The following is an 18,980-nucleotide window of genomic DNA, read 5'->3' as shown; positions in this document are numbered from 1 at the left end:
ACATAATACTGTATTTCACTGACTATAAGACACCACTGATTATAAAATGTGTTGATAATATTTTCTGGAGCAGATTTTAACATCAGGATAAGGTATACCAGAAAAGCCAAAGTATCCAAAGAAAGCTGGTGGTCTGGAAAAGTGAACAGGTACAGAAACAGGAGGATTAGAGGGTTCCAAGGAAAAACTACCTAGGTTTGCCTGGCACAGCTGTAAACCTTCAGATAGAAGAGAGTCTAAAATTTACAATTTTTTTTGAATCATGCTTTGGTTTCCTGCAATTCCTGGTCAGATTAGAGAGGACTATTTTGACTTCAACTAAAAGAAAAACAACAAGAGCTTTCAAGGATAATTCACAAAGTGCAAGGTAAAATCAGGTGGTCTGAGATTGCTGTCCTGGTCTAGGACACCTGGGTGGGTGGCCATTTACCGTATCTGCTCCAGACACTGGGATGAAATCTCTGTGTTCTCTTCCTCCTGCATTTGCTTCTTGCTCATGTGCAGGAGAGGTCGGGTAAAGGGGACTGAGGCTTGGATGTGGGCCTAGGGGAAGGGGACCTGGTAGCCTCTTGCTCTGCTTTGTTTCAGGCCCTAGGTCTGCCTCTAATCTGGACAAAGGAACTCCCTGGCCAGAAAGGGACAGTATGGGCTTGGAGGAAGCCCACTGAGTGTAGGACTTAAGGACCCGGTAGCCTGTTTCCTCACCTTTTTCAGTGCCTTTCCATCTGCAACATCTGGTCTACCTGCATGCAGGAACAGCCAGGATGGAGTGAATCAAAGAGTCCAATTAGGAATTTCAAAGGCTGAATGGGACAGAAACAACATCTTTTAATTCCAAGGCATCTAGAAGATCTGAGATAAATGTGTGTGTCCCTTACTCAAAGATCTGAGCTTATATGTGTGAGTCCCTTACTTGAAGACACTGCCCCTGTTCTCTCCTAGCACCTCATTTACTATCACAAGTAAAGGCAATTCTTCCCTTTATTCCAGCTACTCTAAACACACAAGGAAGTTTCAGATTGTCTAAGAGAGGGTCTTAACTTCTTTTCAAGAATAACAAAAAGCATAACTCCTTTTCCAGTCTTGGTAGAACAAGTCATCTCAAGAATTTGCCAAGAGAACCTTTGGGCTGAACATCCATTAACCTGTTTATAAGCATAAAAAATGCATCAAACTATTTCCACATCAATCAAACCATTTACCACCAAGCAGCTTGGGGCTTCCTCACCAGTGGGACCTCAGTCAAGAAAAGGGAAGAGGGTTAAGCAACAGGACCAGAGGCTATTAGGTCTTGCCTCAAGATAGCAGTTTCTGAAGCAGCAGCAGCTTCTTGAAACCTGAGGAGAGGTATCCAGTGGTCACCGGGGCTACATTGAGGGGATGGACACAGGTGGGCACAGTAAATAAAACAAAATAGCGTACGTGCATGTAGGCCTGGGCAAAGGGTTTCCCATCTTAAAGGTCAACATACCACCAAAATAAGGTCTCTGCCTTTATAAGGCTAAGCTGATCTAGCTATATCCTGAAGCCAGGGGAATCCCAGTAGGCATGACATACTTTGGGCAGAAATAAAATCATTTCTCTACCTTTTGCTCTAAGCTCTGAAGCTCCCAGCTTGCTCACCAAACTGCTGCATTCTGTGTTTGCTGACGCAGAAGACCAGCGCTTCCCTCTAGCATACCACTGGATGGTAATTGGATTCTAATAATAGAACAAAATACAGAGAATTCCCACTGCTTGGCTGGGTTTTAACTGATGTGACAGCAGAGAGCCAGCCCTTCCACTGTGTGCCTGCATGGTGCGTGAGCTGTGAAGATTATGGTTGTTAGGCAGTCTTAGGAACACTGGGTGTGGGGCAGAGTCATACAGTTACTGGTGGGGGGACCTTGGAAGCTCCAGTTTTTTCTTCTGGGTTGATTCTAGATGATTGTCTGCTCCTTGGATTTTCAGAAATCCCTGAGAGCATTTGAGCATCTGCCTTTGAAGCCAGGTCTTCCCCCTTCTCTTCAGTCCTCAGTGGGAGGCAGTCTTCTGGAACCAGCGATTCAGTCTGAGGAAGGAACCAAATTCCCTCTTTACCACCATGCTCAGACCATGTCCTAACCGCAGGAAGGCCTCTGCCATAGACATAAAATCCCTTGTTTTTTCCTCGGAATCTTGACTCCAATTTCTGGAAAAATGGGGATCATGTAATTTAGGTATGGCAATGAGCAAGCTACAGCACATCTCCATTTATCTATGTTACCAGAGGACATTTTCTCAGGGAAGCTGCTCAGCATGATAGAGTCTTAAGAAACTTGGACACCCCTGAAAAAATACGGCCAGCTGATAAATCTAATTTCTGTTCTCCGGAGATCATTTCTGAAAATACACCCAGGATGGCATTCCACTAGATTAAGGCCACCTACTAAAAAATTAGAGCAAAAAAAAAAGCGCACTTAAGATAATCACTAATTTCTTAACTATGCTAACAATATTAAGTACCAATATTTTCTCACAGTGCTGCAGTAGAAAAAAAGTTCAGGACTTGTGGTCTTTGTCCTGAAGGTACTTACAACCTGAATCATGGGCTGCTGAGCCTCAGGAATCTCCTAGCCTCCTCTTTTTGTAGCTGAGAAATATAAGGATCAGATGAGTACAGTGACTGGTACAAAGTGACGAAACTAAGTGATGAAAGAGTCAGGACTGGCATCCAACATGAAACTTATATCCAGACTTACATTCACAGTGCACATCCAAATGGTGCACCTGCTGTAATAAACTGGAAAAGGAAGCAGGAGGTGGGAGCAGGGGAGGTCTGGTCTCTGTGGTTAGCCTCGTGAGGGACTGCGGACAGTCCAGGAGATGGTTTGGAGGACCTGAATGCAAACAGTCACCTGCCAGAAGAGCAAACCCTGCATGTGTGTAGCCTTTGCAACTTCTTTGCTAGGTAAATTCAGAGAGATTACTTTGGGTTGAGCATTGAGGGAAAGCTTCCTGGAGGTAAGACTATTCGAACTGCACTTTGAAGGATGGCTGCAATTCAGGTGAGGAGCAAAAGCAGGACCTGCAGGCCTAGCCTGGGCTGAAAGGTGCAGTCCTGGATATATCTAGAAGGACTGTAGTTAGTATGGAGCCTGGTGCCCTTTTAAGTGTGGCTAGAGACAGAGCTAACTGCCTGCATTATTCAAGAGAAATGGTAAAAGTGCTCAAAGCAGGAGGGCTTAAGCATCAGTGTCAAGAATAAGAAAGCAAATTATTTGAGGCAATGACAGGAAGGACTAGAAAATGTTATAAAGTTAGGTTTTGTCCTGAATCTTGGTGTTTATATGTATGCAACTATATATCAGGATCCATTTCTGCAGGAAAGATTGATATAATAATAGAATTCCTGTGTTGATTTTGGGGGTTGAATATGAACTAGAAGGAAATTGCTGGTGAAGAGCAGAGATTAGGATTCATGGAGCTAGATGATCTTCGGGGCTTGGGTTAGGGAATAAATTACTTCGGAAACTACATGTACAGATGTTTCCTGCCTAATATGAGTTAATATGAGATGCTGGCTGCCTCCCCTGAACCAATCCCAAAGATGTCGCATAAACAAATTTGATGCAGCTAATAACATGGCATGCGTGTGGACATACACACACAAACACACCCACAAGTAAAAAGATCCTGGGGAGGCAGAATGTGACTGGTTCTCAGGGTTGGGGGGAGGAATGTGGGAGGAGTATGAAGTGGGAAGGAGGGTCTGGTACCTAGACTGGAAACACAACAGAGTTGTCTAGTTGTACCCTGCTTGTTCTTTTACACTGCCAGGGGCAGAAAATTGCTTGCCAGGCAGATCAACAGGCTTGCTGGTTCAGCAGCAGCTAGAAGTGTCAAGGTGATGTCAAGGAAGTGCTGGAGCCCACGTGGGTAGCAGCGGGTAATAAACCGGGGCAGCAAAAGGCCTGGTTCCTCAGGTTTCCTCATTCCAGGGCCTTCCTGACTCTCCCTATGAAAGTTAAGCTCATGGGTCCTAAAGCCAAACAGCCAAGATTTGAATCCTGCCTCTACCACTTATTGCTCTACGATTCTGGGAAATTTGCTTTCTCTCTGCCTTTGTTTTCCTTGCTCAAATGGATGTAATAATTATACATAACTCTTAGAGTGGTTTAAAAGATACAATACATGTAAAAGTACTTGAAACTGGCCTGATACATGCTAAGTGGGCAAGAATGTTAAAATGCTACTTTGAAAACTGGAGGAAGTTTCCCCTAGGGGCAGTGTCGCTTTTTGGGGAGTGGGGTAGTAAATAGGGAATACCAGAGCCCGGAAGTTAGGTTTTCCACATGCTGCATGTTCCCTGAACTTGCCGGAAGAGGCACAAGCCAGGACCTGAGTTTTCACCCTTTCTTCCAGATACCCACTATACTATCAGCCAAGGTACTATACTCCCAGAGTAACGGGTCAAATATGAGTCAAAGAGATAAAGTGACAATAATACATCCACACGTTAAAAGAAAAACAGCAAAGGGAAAACACATAGCAAAAGATTCAGACATAACAAACCTGATAGAATCAGATTTACAGTAAGCACAGGAAATAACTTTAATAGGATAAGGGACAGTTCTGAAAATATGAGGCTGGAACAGTCAAAGAAAGACTGAAGATGATAGGAATGAAAAATGTAATTGTTAAAATGAGGAACTCAGTGGATCGTTTGGATAACAGAATGGATTATAGCCACAGAAATGAATAAATGATATGATAGTTCAGGTCAAGAACTCTCCTAGAAGATTTTAAGAAAGACTAAAACAGTTAAACTATAAAAATAAAAGATGGAAAATAAAACTAACCTGTATGTTAGGAATCTCAGAAAGAGAGAGTAAAAATAAATGTAGTGGAGAAAATAGTTGAAAAAAGCAATCAAGAATTTTCCAGAAAAGGAGGATATGGCAGATATTGAAGTAATGGCCTCCGAGGGCTTCATCTCTCTGTATCCATGACCTCCAGTAGTCCCCTCCCCTGGTAGTCCCCTTTCTTGATTCTAGGCTTGGCCAAGTGAATCTTGGCCAAGTGAATTCTTGGTTTAGCCAATGGGACAGGAGGAAAAACTGATACATGCAGGGACTTTAAAAGTGCCACATATAGCAACTTGCCATCTTCTGTTGTTTTTCAGAAGCCCGAGTTTCCTTATGACTATGCCCGAGCCAGCCAGAGGGATGATGAAGGACACATGGCCAGATGAGCCATTCTCCCAGCTGATATCCAGCTAACACTCAGAAGCAGAGCGATTTAGCTGATTAACAGCTGACCACCCAGGAACCACCAACGAAACCCAGCCCAAATCTCCAGCATATAGAACACAAATTGATAAAAGTTTATGCCTTGATCCACTACATTTTGGTATATTTATTACATAACAGTAAATACTTGATGTTCATAACTAAGACTGAAAAAGCAGTGGGTTAGATAGAACAGATTTACACACCACGCACACACACACACACACACACACACACACACACACACAGACACACACATGCACCCCTAGAATAAGAACATAAATAAAAGGCAAAGAGGGAATTCTAAAATCTTTTGGAGAGGAAAAAAATTGGTCATGTTCAAAGGAAAGTATTTCAGATTGACGTTAGAATTCCCAACAATCCTGAATATAACAAAACTGGTAATATTTTTAAAGTATTAAAAAAAGAATACTTCCAATCCAGAATTTATATCTAATCAATCATTTAAACATGAGGACAAAATAAAGATATTCTCAGACATACCAAGCCTCAGAAGATTTAACACTAAACAATTGCTTGAGAACATCATTAAAATAATTTTTTCAGCAGGAAGAGAAATTAACACCAAAGCAGTAAACTTAAGATTTGTCTGAATAAGCATTAAAGAAAGGAAGAAAGAGTGGAAGGAAGAAAGGGAGGGAGGGAGGGGGGAGCAGGTATAGTCTAATAATCTAGAAGTAAAATTTTGGGATGACAGTAACAGGAAAAGACTGAATGGCATCATGGTTAAGCACCAGGACTCTAGAGCCAGATGCTGTGAATCTGCCTCAGCCATTCTATCTGTGTGATCTTACATGAGTTACTTAACCTCTCTGGGCCTCAGTTTGCCTCACTTATGAAGTAGGACTGACAAAAGAGAATTCATATCATAAGATTATTTTGAGAATTGTAAAAACCTAGTTTAAAAACCCTTGGATTTGTACCTTGTTTAGAACAGGTTTTTAGTAAATGTTTGATGTTGTTTTCATATGGGGAAGAGACTAAAGGGAGATGGGAAATAGACAAATACAATAAATGAAATAAATGAACCACATTAATTTAGATAGACATAAGCACTTGGAAGAAAATGACTTGAATTATATGAAGATCATGAAGTAAAGACCTTACAGGCTTCCAGGGAGGAAGCAGGTCCTCAGTGAGGAATGAATCATCTGAGTTGCAGCTCCAGAAGGAGGAACCCTCCCAGAAAGAAAGCGCAAGGATCCCTGAGCCTGTGTGGAGTACAGTCCCAGCAGAACCTCCCATTTTCAAGGAGCTGTGTGAGCTTGAAAGGTGACAGCAGTGACTCAGAGACCGTGGCCAGAGAGGCCTTCCTGAACAGTCTGTTTTGCAGAGAAACTGCAGGACTTTCTCCTGTCCCTGAAGGGAGGGCAGGAAGAGAAAGAATCCTAGAAATGACTAAAATTGAATTTCCCACCAGTTTGGGAGGGTTTACCTCAAAGTCAGCTTCATTAAAGAAAATGTGATATTTCTTGCATGTTCCAGTCTGTGTGGTAAGAGTCATATGTCTACTACGAAAGCAACTCTTGATTTCTCCTGCATCTCCTCTTCTTCCTTCCACCCAGTCCTTTAATAGTCATATGTAGCAGTCATATTTGAAGTCATCTTTGGGGAGAAATGTATACTATTTTGTCTGGATTCAGGAAATGATGATAATTACCAAAATACTTGTGATCACAGCTGAACCTTTTAATCACATCAATGTCTATGTGGGCCGCTGTTCAGTCAATATGAGGCTCAAGTCAGTAGTGTCTCTATGGAGTGAAGAGCTCATTCTGAAGCCTAACCTGGAGGTCAGGAAAGAGGATATTTCAGGTCTCAGTCAGGAGGAAAGGCAGCAGTGATCAGAATTCCAGACCCTCTTCTGCAGCTTCTTGTAGAAGGGGATCAGTACCACCAACACCACAGGCACCCTTCTCGAGGCTCTACCTTTGGTTTGTAAACCACTTCTGATTTTTTAACAATGCCCATCAGCACCAAATGCTTTCCTCCCATATTCTTAGTTTTACCAGAACTTTATATCTCTGATTACTCTGACTTGACCATGATCTTTTTGAACCTTGCTCAGTCAAAATGGTCATCTTATTTGGGAGAAATAGTGACTCATTCTCACCTTCTCTTGGACTTTCAAAATGTTTTATCATGGAAGAATGTTACCCCAACCAGCCAATTTCATAAGGATATTGCAGCTCTGTGACTCTGCAAATGTTATTATGTGACTTTGGAAAAATTACTTAACTTCTCCCAGCCTCAGCTTCCTTATGTGTAGTGGAGAAAGTAACAGGATTGATTGTGTACGATGATTAAAGGAGATGATACATGTAAAACACTAAACAAAGTGTCTGGCTCATGGTGGCTCACAGTAAGTGCGTAACAAATTTTTGTTACTCATGGCGGTGGTGAAAAGGGAGAGGTTTGTATCAGACAGAGTCCAGTTGGGACAACAGAAGTCATGCTGTACATTCCTGGAATTACAGGTCTTAGTGTAGAGAATTAGGGGTTTACAAAACCAACAGGGGAGCCAAGGATCAGGGAAGCCATTCCCTAAGCCTCAGCCCGAAGTACTCAACTGGGTGCATCTCATGAGCTCAAAAATCATGGCAATTCTCAACAATTCCTGGGAAGTCCCCACCAAGGATCTCAGTCTGAGTTGTGAAAGTACAACACGCCTGCTGGGAAGCTGCTGAGAACTTGGTGTATGTCAACAATGGTGGCTTTAGCTCCTGAGATCACCTCCAAAATTTGGTATTTTCTTTCCCCACAACCCAAAGAAATTGTGGATATCAGAAGCTCTTCTACTAGACAGCAAGTCTGATTAAACTTGGAGGCCCAGACACAAAGTTTTGGCCAACAGTGATGTAATCCAGGGCAAGAAGCAAGCCTGAAGTGGGTTCTAAGGAAGACAGTTCCCACATGCCTCAAACATGCTGCAAGCAGCTGCACCAATTAAAAGGCAATTAAATGTGTAATAAATGGAAATGCTACAAAATTGTTCTGTAAAGTCTAAATGGGAATTGCTGGGGCGTGCTCACAGAGTGAGAAACGTGTGCCAAGAGGGATACCTGTTTTTCAGCTGATGCGCTGCTCTGCAATGCCAGCGAGGCATCTTTAAAAATGACCACTCAAGAACATTTCTTTTCAGAGCACGTGAGAGGGGTGTCATTCCTGCTGGCGCATGCATGGGAGAGAAAGGATTGCAAACACACAAATAGGGGTGGAAGAACATGGTGAGAGGAAGCCTGGTAGCTTCCTGGTAGCTCTGCCTGGTAGCTCTGCCCTGGCCTGGAGCCTGTGGTTCTGAACATTAAACAAGAAGAGGGATGGATCAGAAGCAGCAGAACATGAAAATGATGTTTTGAACCAGTAAAATGAGCTAGTAGGCAACTTTACAGACAGTAGCAGTCAACACTCTCCTTTTGGAGAAGTGCCATCCCATCTTTTCTGTTTGATTTCCTCACTCCATAGTTCAGGAAAAAGATGCCCAGATTAAATCCTGATATATCAAATATTTGTTACCAATATTACATGCCTCTCTTGGGACCAGATAAAAGGGCGAATCAGTCAGATTTCAATCTGAGAAACAGAACCACTATTCATCATGGGATAGAGTTTATTATAAAAATGACACCTAACTTGATTACAGGGTAATCCGAGGAGGTCAAGTCCAGAAGTGAAGTTGGAGGGCGGGGGAGTCAACACCCCATCTGTGTGGATGCTGAGCATGGCTGGGACTTAGCAAAGGGAAGTCACAGGAGGCCTCTGGGCAGCGGTGCCTCTGCGGGCCTGCTGATGGGCATCTGGGGAGGGACCTGGAGGTGTCTGTGGTCAAAGGGATCAACAGACAGGAAGAAGAGCTGGACTTGGAGGGGAGGGGAGCTGGAATACACTGCACCTCTGATTTTTCAGTCTTGATGTCCTTCAGTAAGTAAGAGAGGTGGCTTCACTTTGGCTGTCCAAACCCCACGCAAGTCCCTCTTCTGGCCAACTGGGATTTTAGCAGACAGTCTAATGGAGTTGGCACAGGACAAAATCCCCACTGGGTGAGTGATTGCAACTGGAACGATCAGGTTTGCAGCTGAAATTTCATGCAGAGTTGGGGAAAGAGTGGTCAGGAGAGAAGGAAACGGGGACCCAGAGCCATGTCCAGCTATTGAAGGAGCAGGTCATAGAAAAGTTGGGTGATCTGAGTAAATACACTTCTGGGAAGATAAAACTGGCTTTATTTCACTAGGGGTCCTGAAGCAATGCTCAGTTTAAATATTCAGTTGCGCTGGCCTGAAGGAGGGGCATGCGGTTCCTAAATGTTGAAGGGGTCCTCACCTGTTAGACTACCTTGCAACTGGTCCATATAACCAGGATACTCCTTCCAAAGCACCACGGCAGGGGCCAGCATACAGGGTTGACAAGAGCCATCCAAATTCAAGCATCTCTCAATAACAGAAATTTTATCTACCTCAACTTTTATTATTATTTTTAATTTTTAATTTTTCAGTTTTGCTACATTTTAATAGTAGGTTTTTTAAGGGATTATTATTATTATTTTTTCTTTTTTTTTGAGAGGGCATCTCTCATATTTATTGATCAAATGGTTGTTAACAACAATAAAATTCTGTATAGGGGGGTCAATGCTCAATGCACAATCATTAATCCATCTCAAGTCTAGTTCTCGTCAGTCTCCAATCTTCTGAAGCATAATGAACAAGTTCTTACATGGTGAACGAATTCTTACATAGTGAATAAGTTCTTACATGGTGAACAGTACAAGGGCAGTCATCACAGAAACTTTTGGTTCTGATCACGCATTATGAACTATAAACAATCAGGTCAAATATGAATATTCGTTTGATTTTTATACTTGATTTATATGTGGATCCCACATTTCTCCCTTTATTATTATTATTATTATTTTTTTTAATAAACTGTTGAAGTGGTAGGTAGATGCAAGATAAAGGTAGAAAACATAGTTTAGTTTTGTAAGAGAGCAATTGTAGATGATCAGGTGTGTGCCTGTAGACTATGTGCTAATCCGAGCTAGACAAGGGCAATAAAACATCCATGGATGCAGAAGCTTTCTCTCAACACAGGGGTGGGGGGGAGGCGGTTCTAAGCTTCACCACTGTTGTTCAAGGGATTATTTTTGAGGTATTGTCCACAACATCAAACAAAAGGTACTGAGTACTCCACAGGGTACAGAGTGCTGCCAAGCACCTTAGAAGATTTACATGACAAGGAGAACATGTGAGGGGCTTACAGTCTATTAATTTTACCTCAACTTTTAGAATGACAATAAAAGAAGGTGCTTGAGAGGAGCTCAATTACACTATGGATGCATTTTGTACAAGCCTACTGAGGGAAGGAGGGAGGTAAAGACGTGGAGATCCATAAACTAAGCCCTTGACAAATAAGACCACAGGGTCCACCAACTACCATTTCTTTTGAACTCAGGCACTACCCACTAACCCATAATTATACCAACTCAGTACGTACTTGCCAGGAGTGGAAAAGGAGATATTTCTATGGGGGCTGTTTGGATCCTGAAGGTAGCAAGTTGGAACACCAAATCTGCATGAGGGCAGGCTGTAGGTTACAGATTCCCACGGGAAACCTTTTATAAAATTCCCAACCAGATTCCATGTCAAGATAGGCTAGCTTCCATGTCTCCCTTCGCTGGTGGGATGACTTTTTTTTCCTACTGTGCCTTTTCTCTAGGGTTTAGGCCTTGGAGGGACTGAATTTATGTGGCCCCTTTGCGTAGGCTTGAGGCTTTGTCTCCTGCCCCCAGGGCTACCATTCAAGCAAACACTCCTAGTTTCTGAAGGGGGTTCCAATTTAGGCTTATCTCCGCTTGCAGCACCCTCTTGCTATTTCCCTACTTTCTTCTGAATTCAACCATGCATGTAAAATATACTGATATATTTTATGCTGTGTTTCCAGGTGTTTGTAAGAGTTGTTCAATGGTTTTAGAATTCCAGATTTCTGGAGAATGAAGTTGCCAAGGTGATCACTAACATTCTCTGGCTAACACTGTGCTGCACACTGAAGCCCTTTCTGACTGGAATTCTAAGTCCAGCAGAGATCTGAGAAAAAGAGGCCTGGCACGAGAGGTTTCCTGTGTCTTATCCTCTAGGACTACCAGGGTTGGGCAGTAGCCCATCCCATCATCCTATCTGCGTTATCTCATTGGGATTCTTTAACATAATGAAGGAGATCTTTTGTTCTCGAGCTTTCATCCTTTATGTTTGTGGATGGTGAGAAACTGAATCATTACCAATATCTTTGAAGGCCAAGGACCACCTGAGTTTTGGTTTCGATGACTTAGTCCTCAGCTGTGGTTTTGAAGCTCCAAATTAATGATCAGCTGTGGAACTGAATGGGAGTGGAAAATCAACTTTTTTTTTCCTAGATGGAAACATTTAAATGGAGACTTTGACTTGCTCTTCTTTTTCATGATTTAGATGCTTTGCCCATGAAAACAGTAAGCATTTCCTACCTGAGAAAGAGTATGAAACTAGAAACAAAATGTATTTATTCAGTAGATATTTATTGTGCATCTTTGCCTGTGTTAGGCAGGAAAAGTAAAGGCCTTGTAAAAGAAGTCAGCAGATCAAAGGAGACTTGGCAGTTAATGGGCTGCTCTGGACCAATGTTTGCTAATTGGAGTACATGCAGTTCCAATCAGGGACTCAGTATCCCCAGCGAATGCACTCCTGCACTCCCGCATATGGCAGTGTCAGAGACGAGACCGCTGAACAGGGTTGGGGAGAGGGGGCAGATATGTTGCCCCAATTTCCCAGAAGAATGTCCCCTTGAAAATCTGTTGCAATAGTTAACAGTACCTAAAATCAGATGATGTGTGAAATGAATTATGATGGAAATAAATACAAAGATTATGAGTGCTATTTCGTACTTCCAGGTTACAAGTGTAACTCCTCACTTATCATGTATTCCATTACAATGCACTTGGTTGGTGGGTGCATACAGGCTTCTCAGTTTCCCACGTGTTCTGACACTAGCACGTCTCTCCATACCATCCCCACACTACCATCCATTCTCCTTAACTCCATCAGCTTTGTGTTAGGAATGAGTTCGTTTAGATGACGCAGTGGAGTCAGGTAGAGCGAGACATGAAACCAGAGTCTAGAAAGCAAAGCGAGTTTTATCACACTCTATAGTAGAGTGGGCCCTGACCCAGTGTCAGACAGGCCCTGCATATTTGAGGAAAGTTCCTTTTTATGGTGTTTGCAAGGGGTTTGTATGAGTGGTATTATTATGCAAACATGTTGATCGACAGGCTGGCAATGATGTAAGCTAATTTCTACTGCACATGCATTTTCCCAGAATTCTCTTTGCCCACCAAGGGGGGCTAAACTGCAATGCAGATTTATTTTAATGACTTTATAATGAGGAAAGGTCACTTCAGGGCACCCCAGGAGCATGCCCAGTTGGACTCTAGCTTGTGCAATGTCTCTGTGGTTTCACTCCTGCTGGGGATTTTCTCATTGGTGGAAACTATCTGTAGTCTCAACTTCTCTATCTGTGGTCACCCTGACCTCTCCTCCTGCTTACCTATGGCTTCCTGCCTAACATTTGCTTCCACTGGTGTTCAACCAATGGTAGATATCATCACAAAATTTGAGCACAGCCCTTTCATATCAAAATGTTCTTAGAATGCCATGTTCTCTCTTTTAAGAAAGAGGTGCTTGTGGGTAGGGGCAATCTGACATTAAGCTAAGTGGATAGAGTGTGATCTTCATGAGGCCAAGGACAGTATCTACCTTGCAGTGCTGTATCTCCAGTACTGTAGTTTCCAGTGCCTGGAAGGCAATAGCTGCTCAACAGTTATTTGTTAACTAGATGAATAAATGAATGAGTGAGTGAGTGAGGAAAGGAAGAGAGCTGCAGGCAAGTCTGTTGCAGCGAAGTGCATGTGAGTCCCTACCAGAAGAGACATCTTCCTGCAAGTGGGATGTTTAGGGCAACCAGCTTGGTGAGGGCATTTGGAAAGACGTGGGTCTGCTGCCTGTTAAAGACCAGCGGGGTCTTCCAGGTCCCTGACTCTTGAGGATAGCTGGACATAATCTCAGGCCCTAAAATCCACCATCATTAAGAAAGACAGGGAGTTAAAGCTGGTAGGAAGTAAAAAGAAACTTGCAGAAGGTTATCCATGCACCCTCTTCTGCCATGTCATCAGCATCATTGGGACTGGCGGCCGCAGAAGCACCACTAGGCAAAATGTATTATAAATTCACACACACAATTGTTGTGCTGAATCCTGCAGAAAGGAAAAGTGACTAACACTAAGATCTCTGCTTCTGGAAGGCTGGAGAGCCCTTCTGTGATTCCACTAGCTATGGATCACAAACTCACAACTAATAGCTGGGTCTGCACTTGCCCTTGAAGCCAACCCTCCCCCTTTCCAAGATCCTAATTGAAACATAAGTTGATTGTAAACAAAATTAATAACAATAAATATAATTTGCATAGATAAAAAGCAGTATAAATATACAAACATAAAAAAGAAAATATAAAATGTATACAGTTTTGTGTCCAAACTGAAGTATTTTCCGGCATCAGGGGTGGGAGGAAGGGGTGACTTGGGAAAGGGGTGAGGAGGAAAGAAGCGTGCTGAGTAGAGTAGGAACCAGGAAGCGCAACCCTGAATGAAACTTGCCCCGTCATAAAATTCCCTTAAGCTGGGCTCTTTAAAAAAATATCCCCATGAACAAAGATAAAGCACCCACAGATGTTCAACCAGTCTGAGCAGTTGATTAGCAGAACATCTAAATGTCTCCATTATGAAAAGAGATACTTACTCATTCAGAAGCAATAATGAGCTATTTTCCATTGGTTCCACTGGGAGAGAGACTTTAATAATTTTTTCCTCTATGATGTTATTGCAATGGTAAAGTTAAAAGTTAAACGTTCTGGTTAGAAGTTAAAGAGAGGCCCACCCACCTCCACTTACCCACCCATGCCATGGATGGGGTAACTTTTGTGCTGACCTCCCCTAAATTCTCATCCTCATAAATTCCTCACTTCACTGAAATCTGATGTATCTTCCCCAGTCCAGTCACTATACGATTTTCAGATCACCATGACCCTAACTTTACCAGCTACGAAAATACACATTTTTCGTTCTGAATCTCTGCAGAATTTGACACTACTCCTTTAGATTCCTCCTCTCTTGGCTTTGTCAAATCACGTCTCTCACTAACTAAGCCCATTCCTTTGTCTCCTTTTGGAGGGTCCTCTTTCTTTGCTGCCCCTTAAATGTTAGGGCTCCCCAGTACCATCACTGTCCTCTCATCTTACACTAGTCACTGCCACGGGGGCTCTCCTCTCACTGAGTCAACCACCATCTCTCGGAAAGGCTGTTCCCCCCAATCTCATCTTCATAAACCCAACTGTCAGCTCAGATTCAAATTGTCTAAAAATGCACCATCATCTTCTGTCCTAAGCTGGCTCTCATTCCAAAATTTCTCTTCATTTTTTTTAACCTCCATCCATCCAGGCATCCAAATTAGAATCCTAGTAGACTTTGATTCTTTCCTTTCCCTTACTCCTCATATCTAATCAGTCACAGTGCCCTTTTAGTTTCTTCTAAAAATTTCTCTCATCTGTCTCTGAAGGGCCATGCCAAGCTTTAGATCTCCCACTAGACTAAGCTCCAGTCTTCCTGTCCTCACTTTCAGATGCTCTTCCTAAACCACTTCCTAGTAAGGCCCCTGCCTGTGAATCTTCATCGCAGAGTTGTTCTCTGGCAATCCAGAAAATCTGAAAAATTGGTGCCCTGAGTTAGCTGAGGAGGCAGACTCCATAATGGGATTTTGACATGATTCCTCACTGGCCAGTTGGCAATGAGGAGCCCACCACTAGTGGCAGGTAGAGAACTGGTAAACTCTGGCATGAAGTTAAAATGCTCACCAGTAGTGAGCTGGATGTTGTGATAAAAGGGAGAGAAACCACTGTGGGTACAATATCTGGTGGGCATTTGAGAGGTTGGAGGAAAGAGGTAGCTAAGAACTATGGAATCAGATGGCTGCTGCTGGGAGTTATCAATGCATTGGAGAAATATATGAAAAGTTGAGGGAAATTAGTCACCAATTTAAGGCAAAGTGTGAAAAACAGAGGCTGCCTTGGGAATAGGATGTTGGTTAAAGGGTACAAACTTCCAGTTGTAAGTTGCATAAGTTCTGGGGGGCTAAGGTACAGTATGGGGACTGTAGTTAATCACACTGCATCATATACCAGAGAGGTGCTAGGAGAGTTGATCTCACATGTTCTCACCACACATACAAAATGGTAATCTTGTGATGTAGGTGATGGAGGTGTTGACTAATTCCAGGTAGGACTTCCTCAAGGGTGGTTAACTAGATTCTCCACTTAAAAATGTCTACCTTCTAGCCCTCCATAAGGTTGATGTGAGAGCTAGGTGCCTGCAAGAAGACAGGTGCAGAACACCAGACTCTGCTCCCAGGCTAGGGGTGTGCTAGTGTCAGCTTAGGCCAGCAATTTTCTGGAGCAGCCCCAATTTTATCTGCAATGCATATGGTTAATTAAGCATATTTAAGTATAATTATGCCTTTTGATTTTGTAGCACATCACATATAAATAAATTCTTAACCCCCCCAACAAGAAATCCTTTATGAGACCCTGTGACCTAATTTGAGTCTAGAAAATTATTATTCTGTATACACCCTAAATCAAAGTAGTAAATTCATTTTTGATTTATATAATTGCCCTTATATAATGTGTTGGTTAGTGTGGATTCATTCCCTGGACTCCTGTGAATTGAAATTTAGATGCTAACTTTTCAAGGAGGAGGCTCTGATGTCTTGGAAGTGCCAGGCAATGGGAAGTCACTCCCTCGAAGCCTGGTTTGAAATGATAATATATAGTAAAAGTGTACTGAGCTCCTAGTGTGGGTCAGGCTCTGTTTTGACCACTTTGTAGTTATTGCTTTAATCTTTATAATGACCCTGCAAAGTGCCTGATCCCTTTCATATAGATGAAGAAACCAGTGTGCTGGGGGCGGCTCACACAGGCTACGAGAGCCAGTAGTACAAATGTCTCCTCAATTTGCATTCAGTGACAACATGTTTGCAGTGTAAAATTGGCCATGGTGGGGTATTTACACCCCCAAAATTGGCCCATGTTATAAATTTGTACCTTATTCACTTATTTGAAGAGTTATTTTGAATAAGACCATAAGGGAGGTATGGGGCCATAGATGAAGTAGGTAAAGGGGATAAAGAGGTACAAACTTCTAATTACAAAGTAAACAAGCCACTTAGATTGTGATAATATTGCAATAACTTTGTGCAGTGACTGATGGTAACTACACTTATCCTGGTGAGCATTTCATAATGTATAAAATTATTGAATCACTATACTGTACATCTGAAACATATTAATATTGTATATCAATTAGACTTCAATAAAACAAAGCATCTGCTAAACATTTTGTAGCATGCCACAGTTGGTAGCTAATAACCAACTGAGCTGACATTCAAACTCAGATCTCTCAGTCTCCAAGCTCTCGTTCTGTTTCCCATGTTAGGAGAAGCTGCAGGCTGATGTCAGTGCCCAGTGCCTTCCCAAGGCTCCAAAGGTCTCTGTTCTGAAGACCACCCTGCTTTCCCCAACTACATTCTGCTAACTCAAAATAGGAAGCGAAGTTCAGCCAAGGGCTACCCAGAATTCCCTTTACTCTGTGGTAACTCTTGCCAAAAAGGACAGTCACATGGCAAAACTGTTAGAGAAAAACCAAAGACACAAAGACAGTTTGGCTCCTGTTTGTTCAGTATCCATAAATAAATGCAAAGGAGGAACTGAATAAGCCATTAGTTCCCAAGTGCTTTGAGCAACCCTGCTGGAGAGCTCTTTTGCTTGCCAGAGAGAAGAAGGACTCCGTGGAAGCCTTAACACCACCTGATTAAGGAGTTGGAGTTTAATCTCTAGGCCAAGTATCCATCTGCTTCCCATTTCCAATCATTTAGCACACATTAAAAATGAACACAGTGTAACTCAGGACAACTTCAGAAATGCATAACGTTTCCAAGACAGGAGTAAGACAAGAAACTAACTTCAAAGAAGATAACAGAATAGCCAAATGTCCTGCTAAATTCTGGCATGGACTGGAGTCAGATGTTGAGAAAATTACCTTTAATAAGGAACTTCAGTTTTAATGACACTGGACTCTCCAGTGACTGAGGCGCATCAATCCCTAGGCGATGTTTAATAATCTTGCATATTCATTTCACATGTATTTTATAGTCCTTTTCTGTGTGTGTTAGTTTCATCTTTTGTTTTAAATTGTTATTTATATGGGGATAGAGATCTTATCTCTTAAGTCAGTTGAGTGTTTTTTTCCCAATAAATATGTTCTAAGATTGAGTTGCCTTTACTGGTGATTGTCTCAAACTTGCAGAGCAACAGCCTTTGGGGGCATTCCTTTACCTCTCCATGATGACAGTTTCCCTTAGCCCTGTGCTCTGCTCTCACTTTGTCTCAGAGCAATGGAGTGCAGAGGTAAGGGCTGGGCTGGCCACAGGACAAGGCAATGTTCTGCTCATGCTCAATAGAGAAGCCAACATCTGTGACTCCTGTGAAATATGGGGCCTTCTGGGTCAGTAAAGGATGTGAGCAACTTCCTCCTCAGGAGCAATCCAGGCCAAGAGGTGAGACTTGAAAGACAACAAGGGAAGGCTTTCTTTCCAACAAACCTCGAAAGTGTGGCCCAGGAGAAGCATTTGCCCTTAAAGAACAACAGTGGACACATTAATAACATTAATAACAGCAAAACTGAAAAAACCCCCACAGGAGATGGGATTAAAGATGGCGGCGTGAGAGGAGAGAAAGAGGCTTCCTCCTAAAACTGGATACAATTAGAAAATTTAATTGGCACAACTAATCCTGAGAGAGCAATAGGAAAGAGGACAGTGTCAGACCGCACACACCTGGAGAAAAGAGTGGACCTCACCAAACGGGGTAACGTACCAGAGCTGTGGCTCCATAGGACCTCAGCCCTTCCCCCACCCCAGCTCACCAAGGGGGAGGAAGAGAAATGGAGCAGGGAGGGAGTGGAAGGCTTGGGACTGCTGAACACCTAGCTCCAGAGATCTGCGCTGGGAGCACAAACCTACATTTCATGCTGCTTTCATGAGACTCGCATGACTACTGGGTTGGAAAGTTAATACAGGCAGAGTTCCTGGGGAGACTGGGATTCTGGTTGCTTGTGGAAAGCAGGGATCCATATCCGGCTGCTCTGGGACAAAAACATACCTGTGTGACCGGCCCATTGGCTCAGGCATTGGAGACAGGCACAGCAGCCAGGAGGCGGGGAAAAGCTCTTTCCTTCCCCCAGGCACCAGTACCCCTCCCCTGCCACCCCCGACAACATTGCTTCAGGGGCTCAGCAGCTCCAGAATAGAGCTTCTGGACACTAGAGGGCACCATATACAAACATGAAATGCCAAAGGAACCTTGTCCAGAGTAAAATTATTAATACAACTCCCGAGGAAGATTTAAATGATATGGACCTTGTGACTCTTCCTGAAAGGGAGTTCAAAATAAAAATCATCAACATTCTAATGGAGGTACAGAAAGACATCCAAGAACTCAGGAATGAATTCAGGTCGGAGATCCAATCATTGAAGAGCACAATGGAGGGTATTAAAAGCAGGTTGGATATGGTGGAGGAGACAATAA

At 42.8% G+C, this 18,980-nt stretch overlaps 1 long non-coding RNA gene across 1 annotated transcript in view; it reads left to right on the top strand.

The window, feature by feature from the left end:
- LOC140843103 (uncharacterized) overlaps nucleotides 1-5,363 on the top strand; it is a 32,403-nt gene extending 27,040 nt beyond the window's left edge. The window contains exon 3 of the long non-coding RNA XR_012120581.1: nucleotides 5,144-5,363. This is a non-coding gene — a long non-coding RNA (uncharacterized lncRNA). The remainder of the gene's footprint in view (nucleotides 1-5,143) is intronic.
- The last annotated feature ends 13,617 nt before the right edge of the window (nucleotides 5,364-18,980 follow it).

The sequence above is a fragment of the Manis javanica genome, chromosome 8 (assembly GCF_040802235.1).
Source record: "Manis javanica isolate MJ-LG chromosome 8, MJ_LKY, whole genome shotgun sequence".
Taxonomy (NCBI): Eukaryota; Metazoa; Chordata; class Mammalia; order Pholidota; family Manidae; genus Manis; species Manis javanica.
The sequence above is the reverse complement of the archived record's forward strand: the minus strand, read 5'-3'. Positions and strand labels throughout refer to the sequence as shown.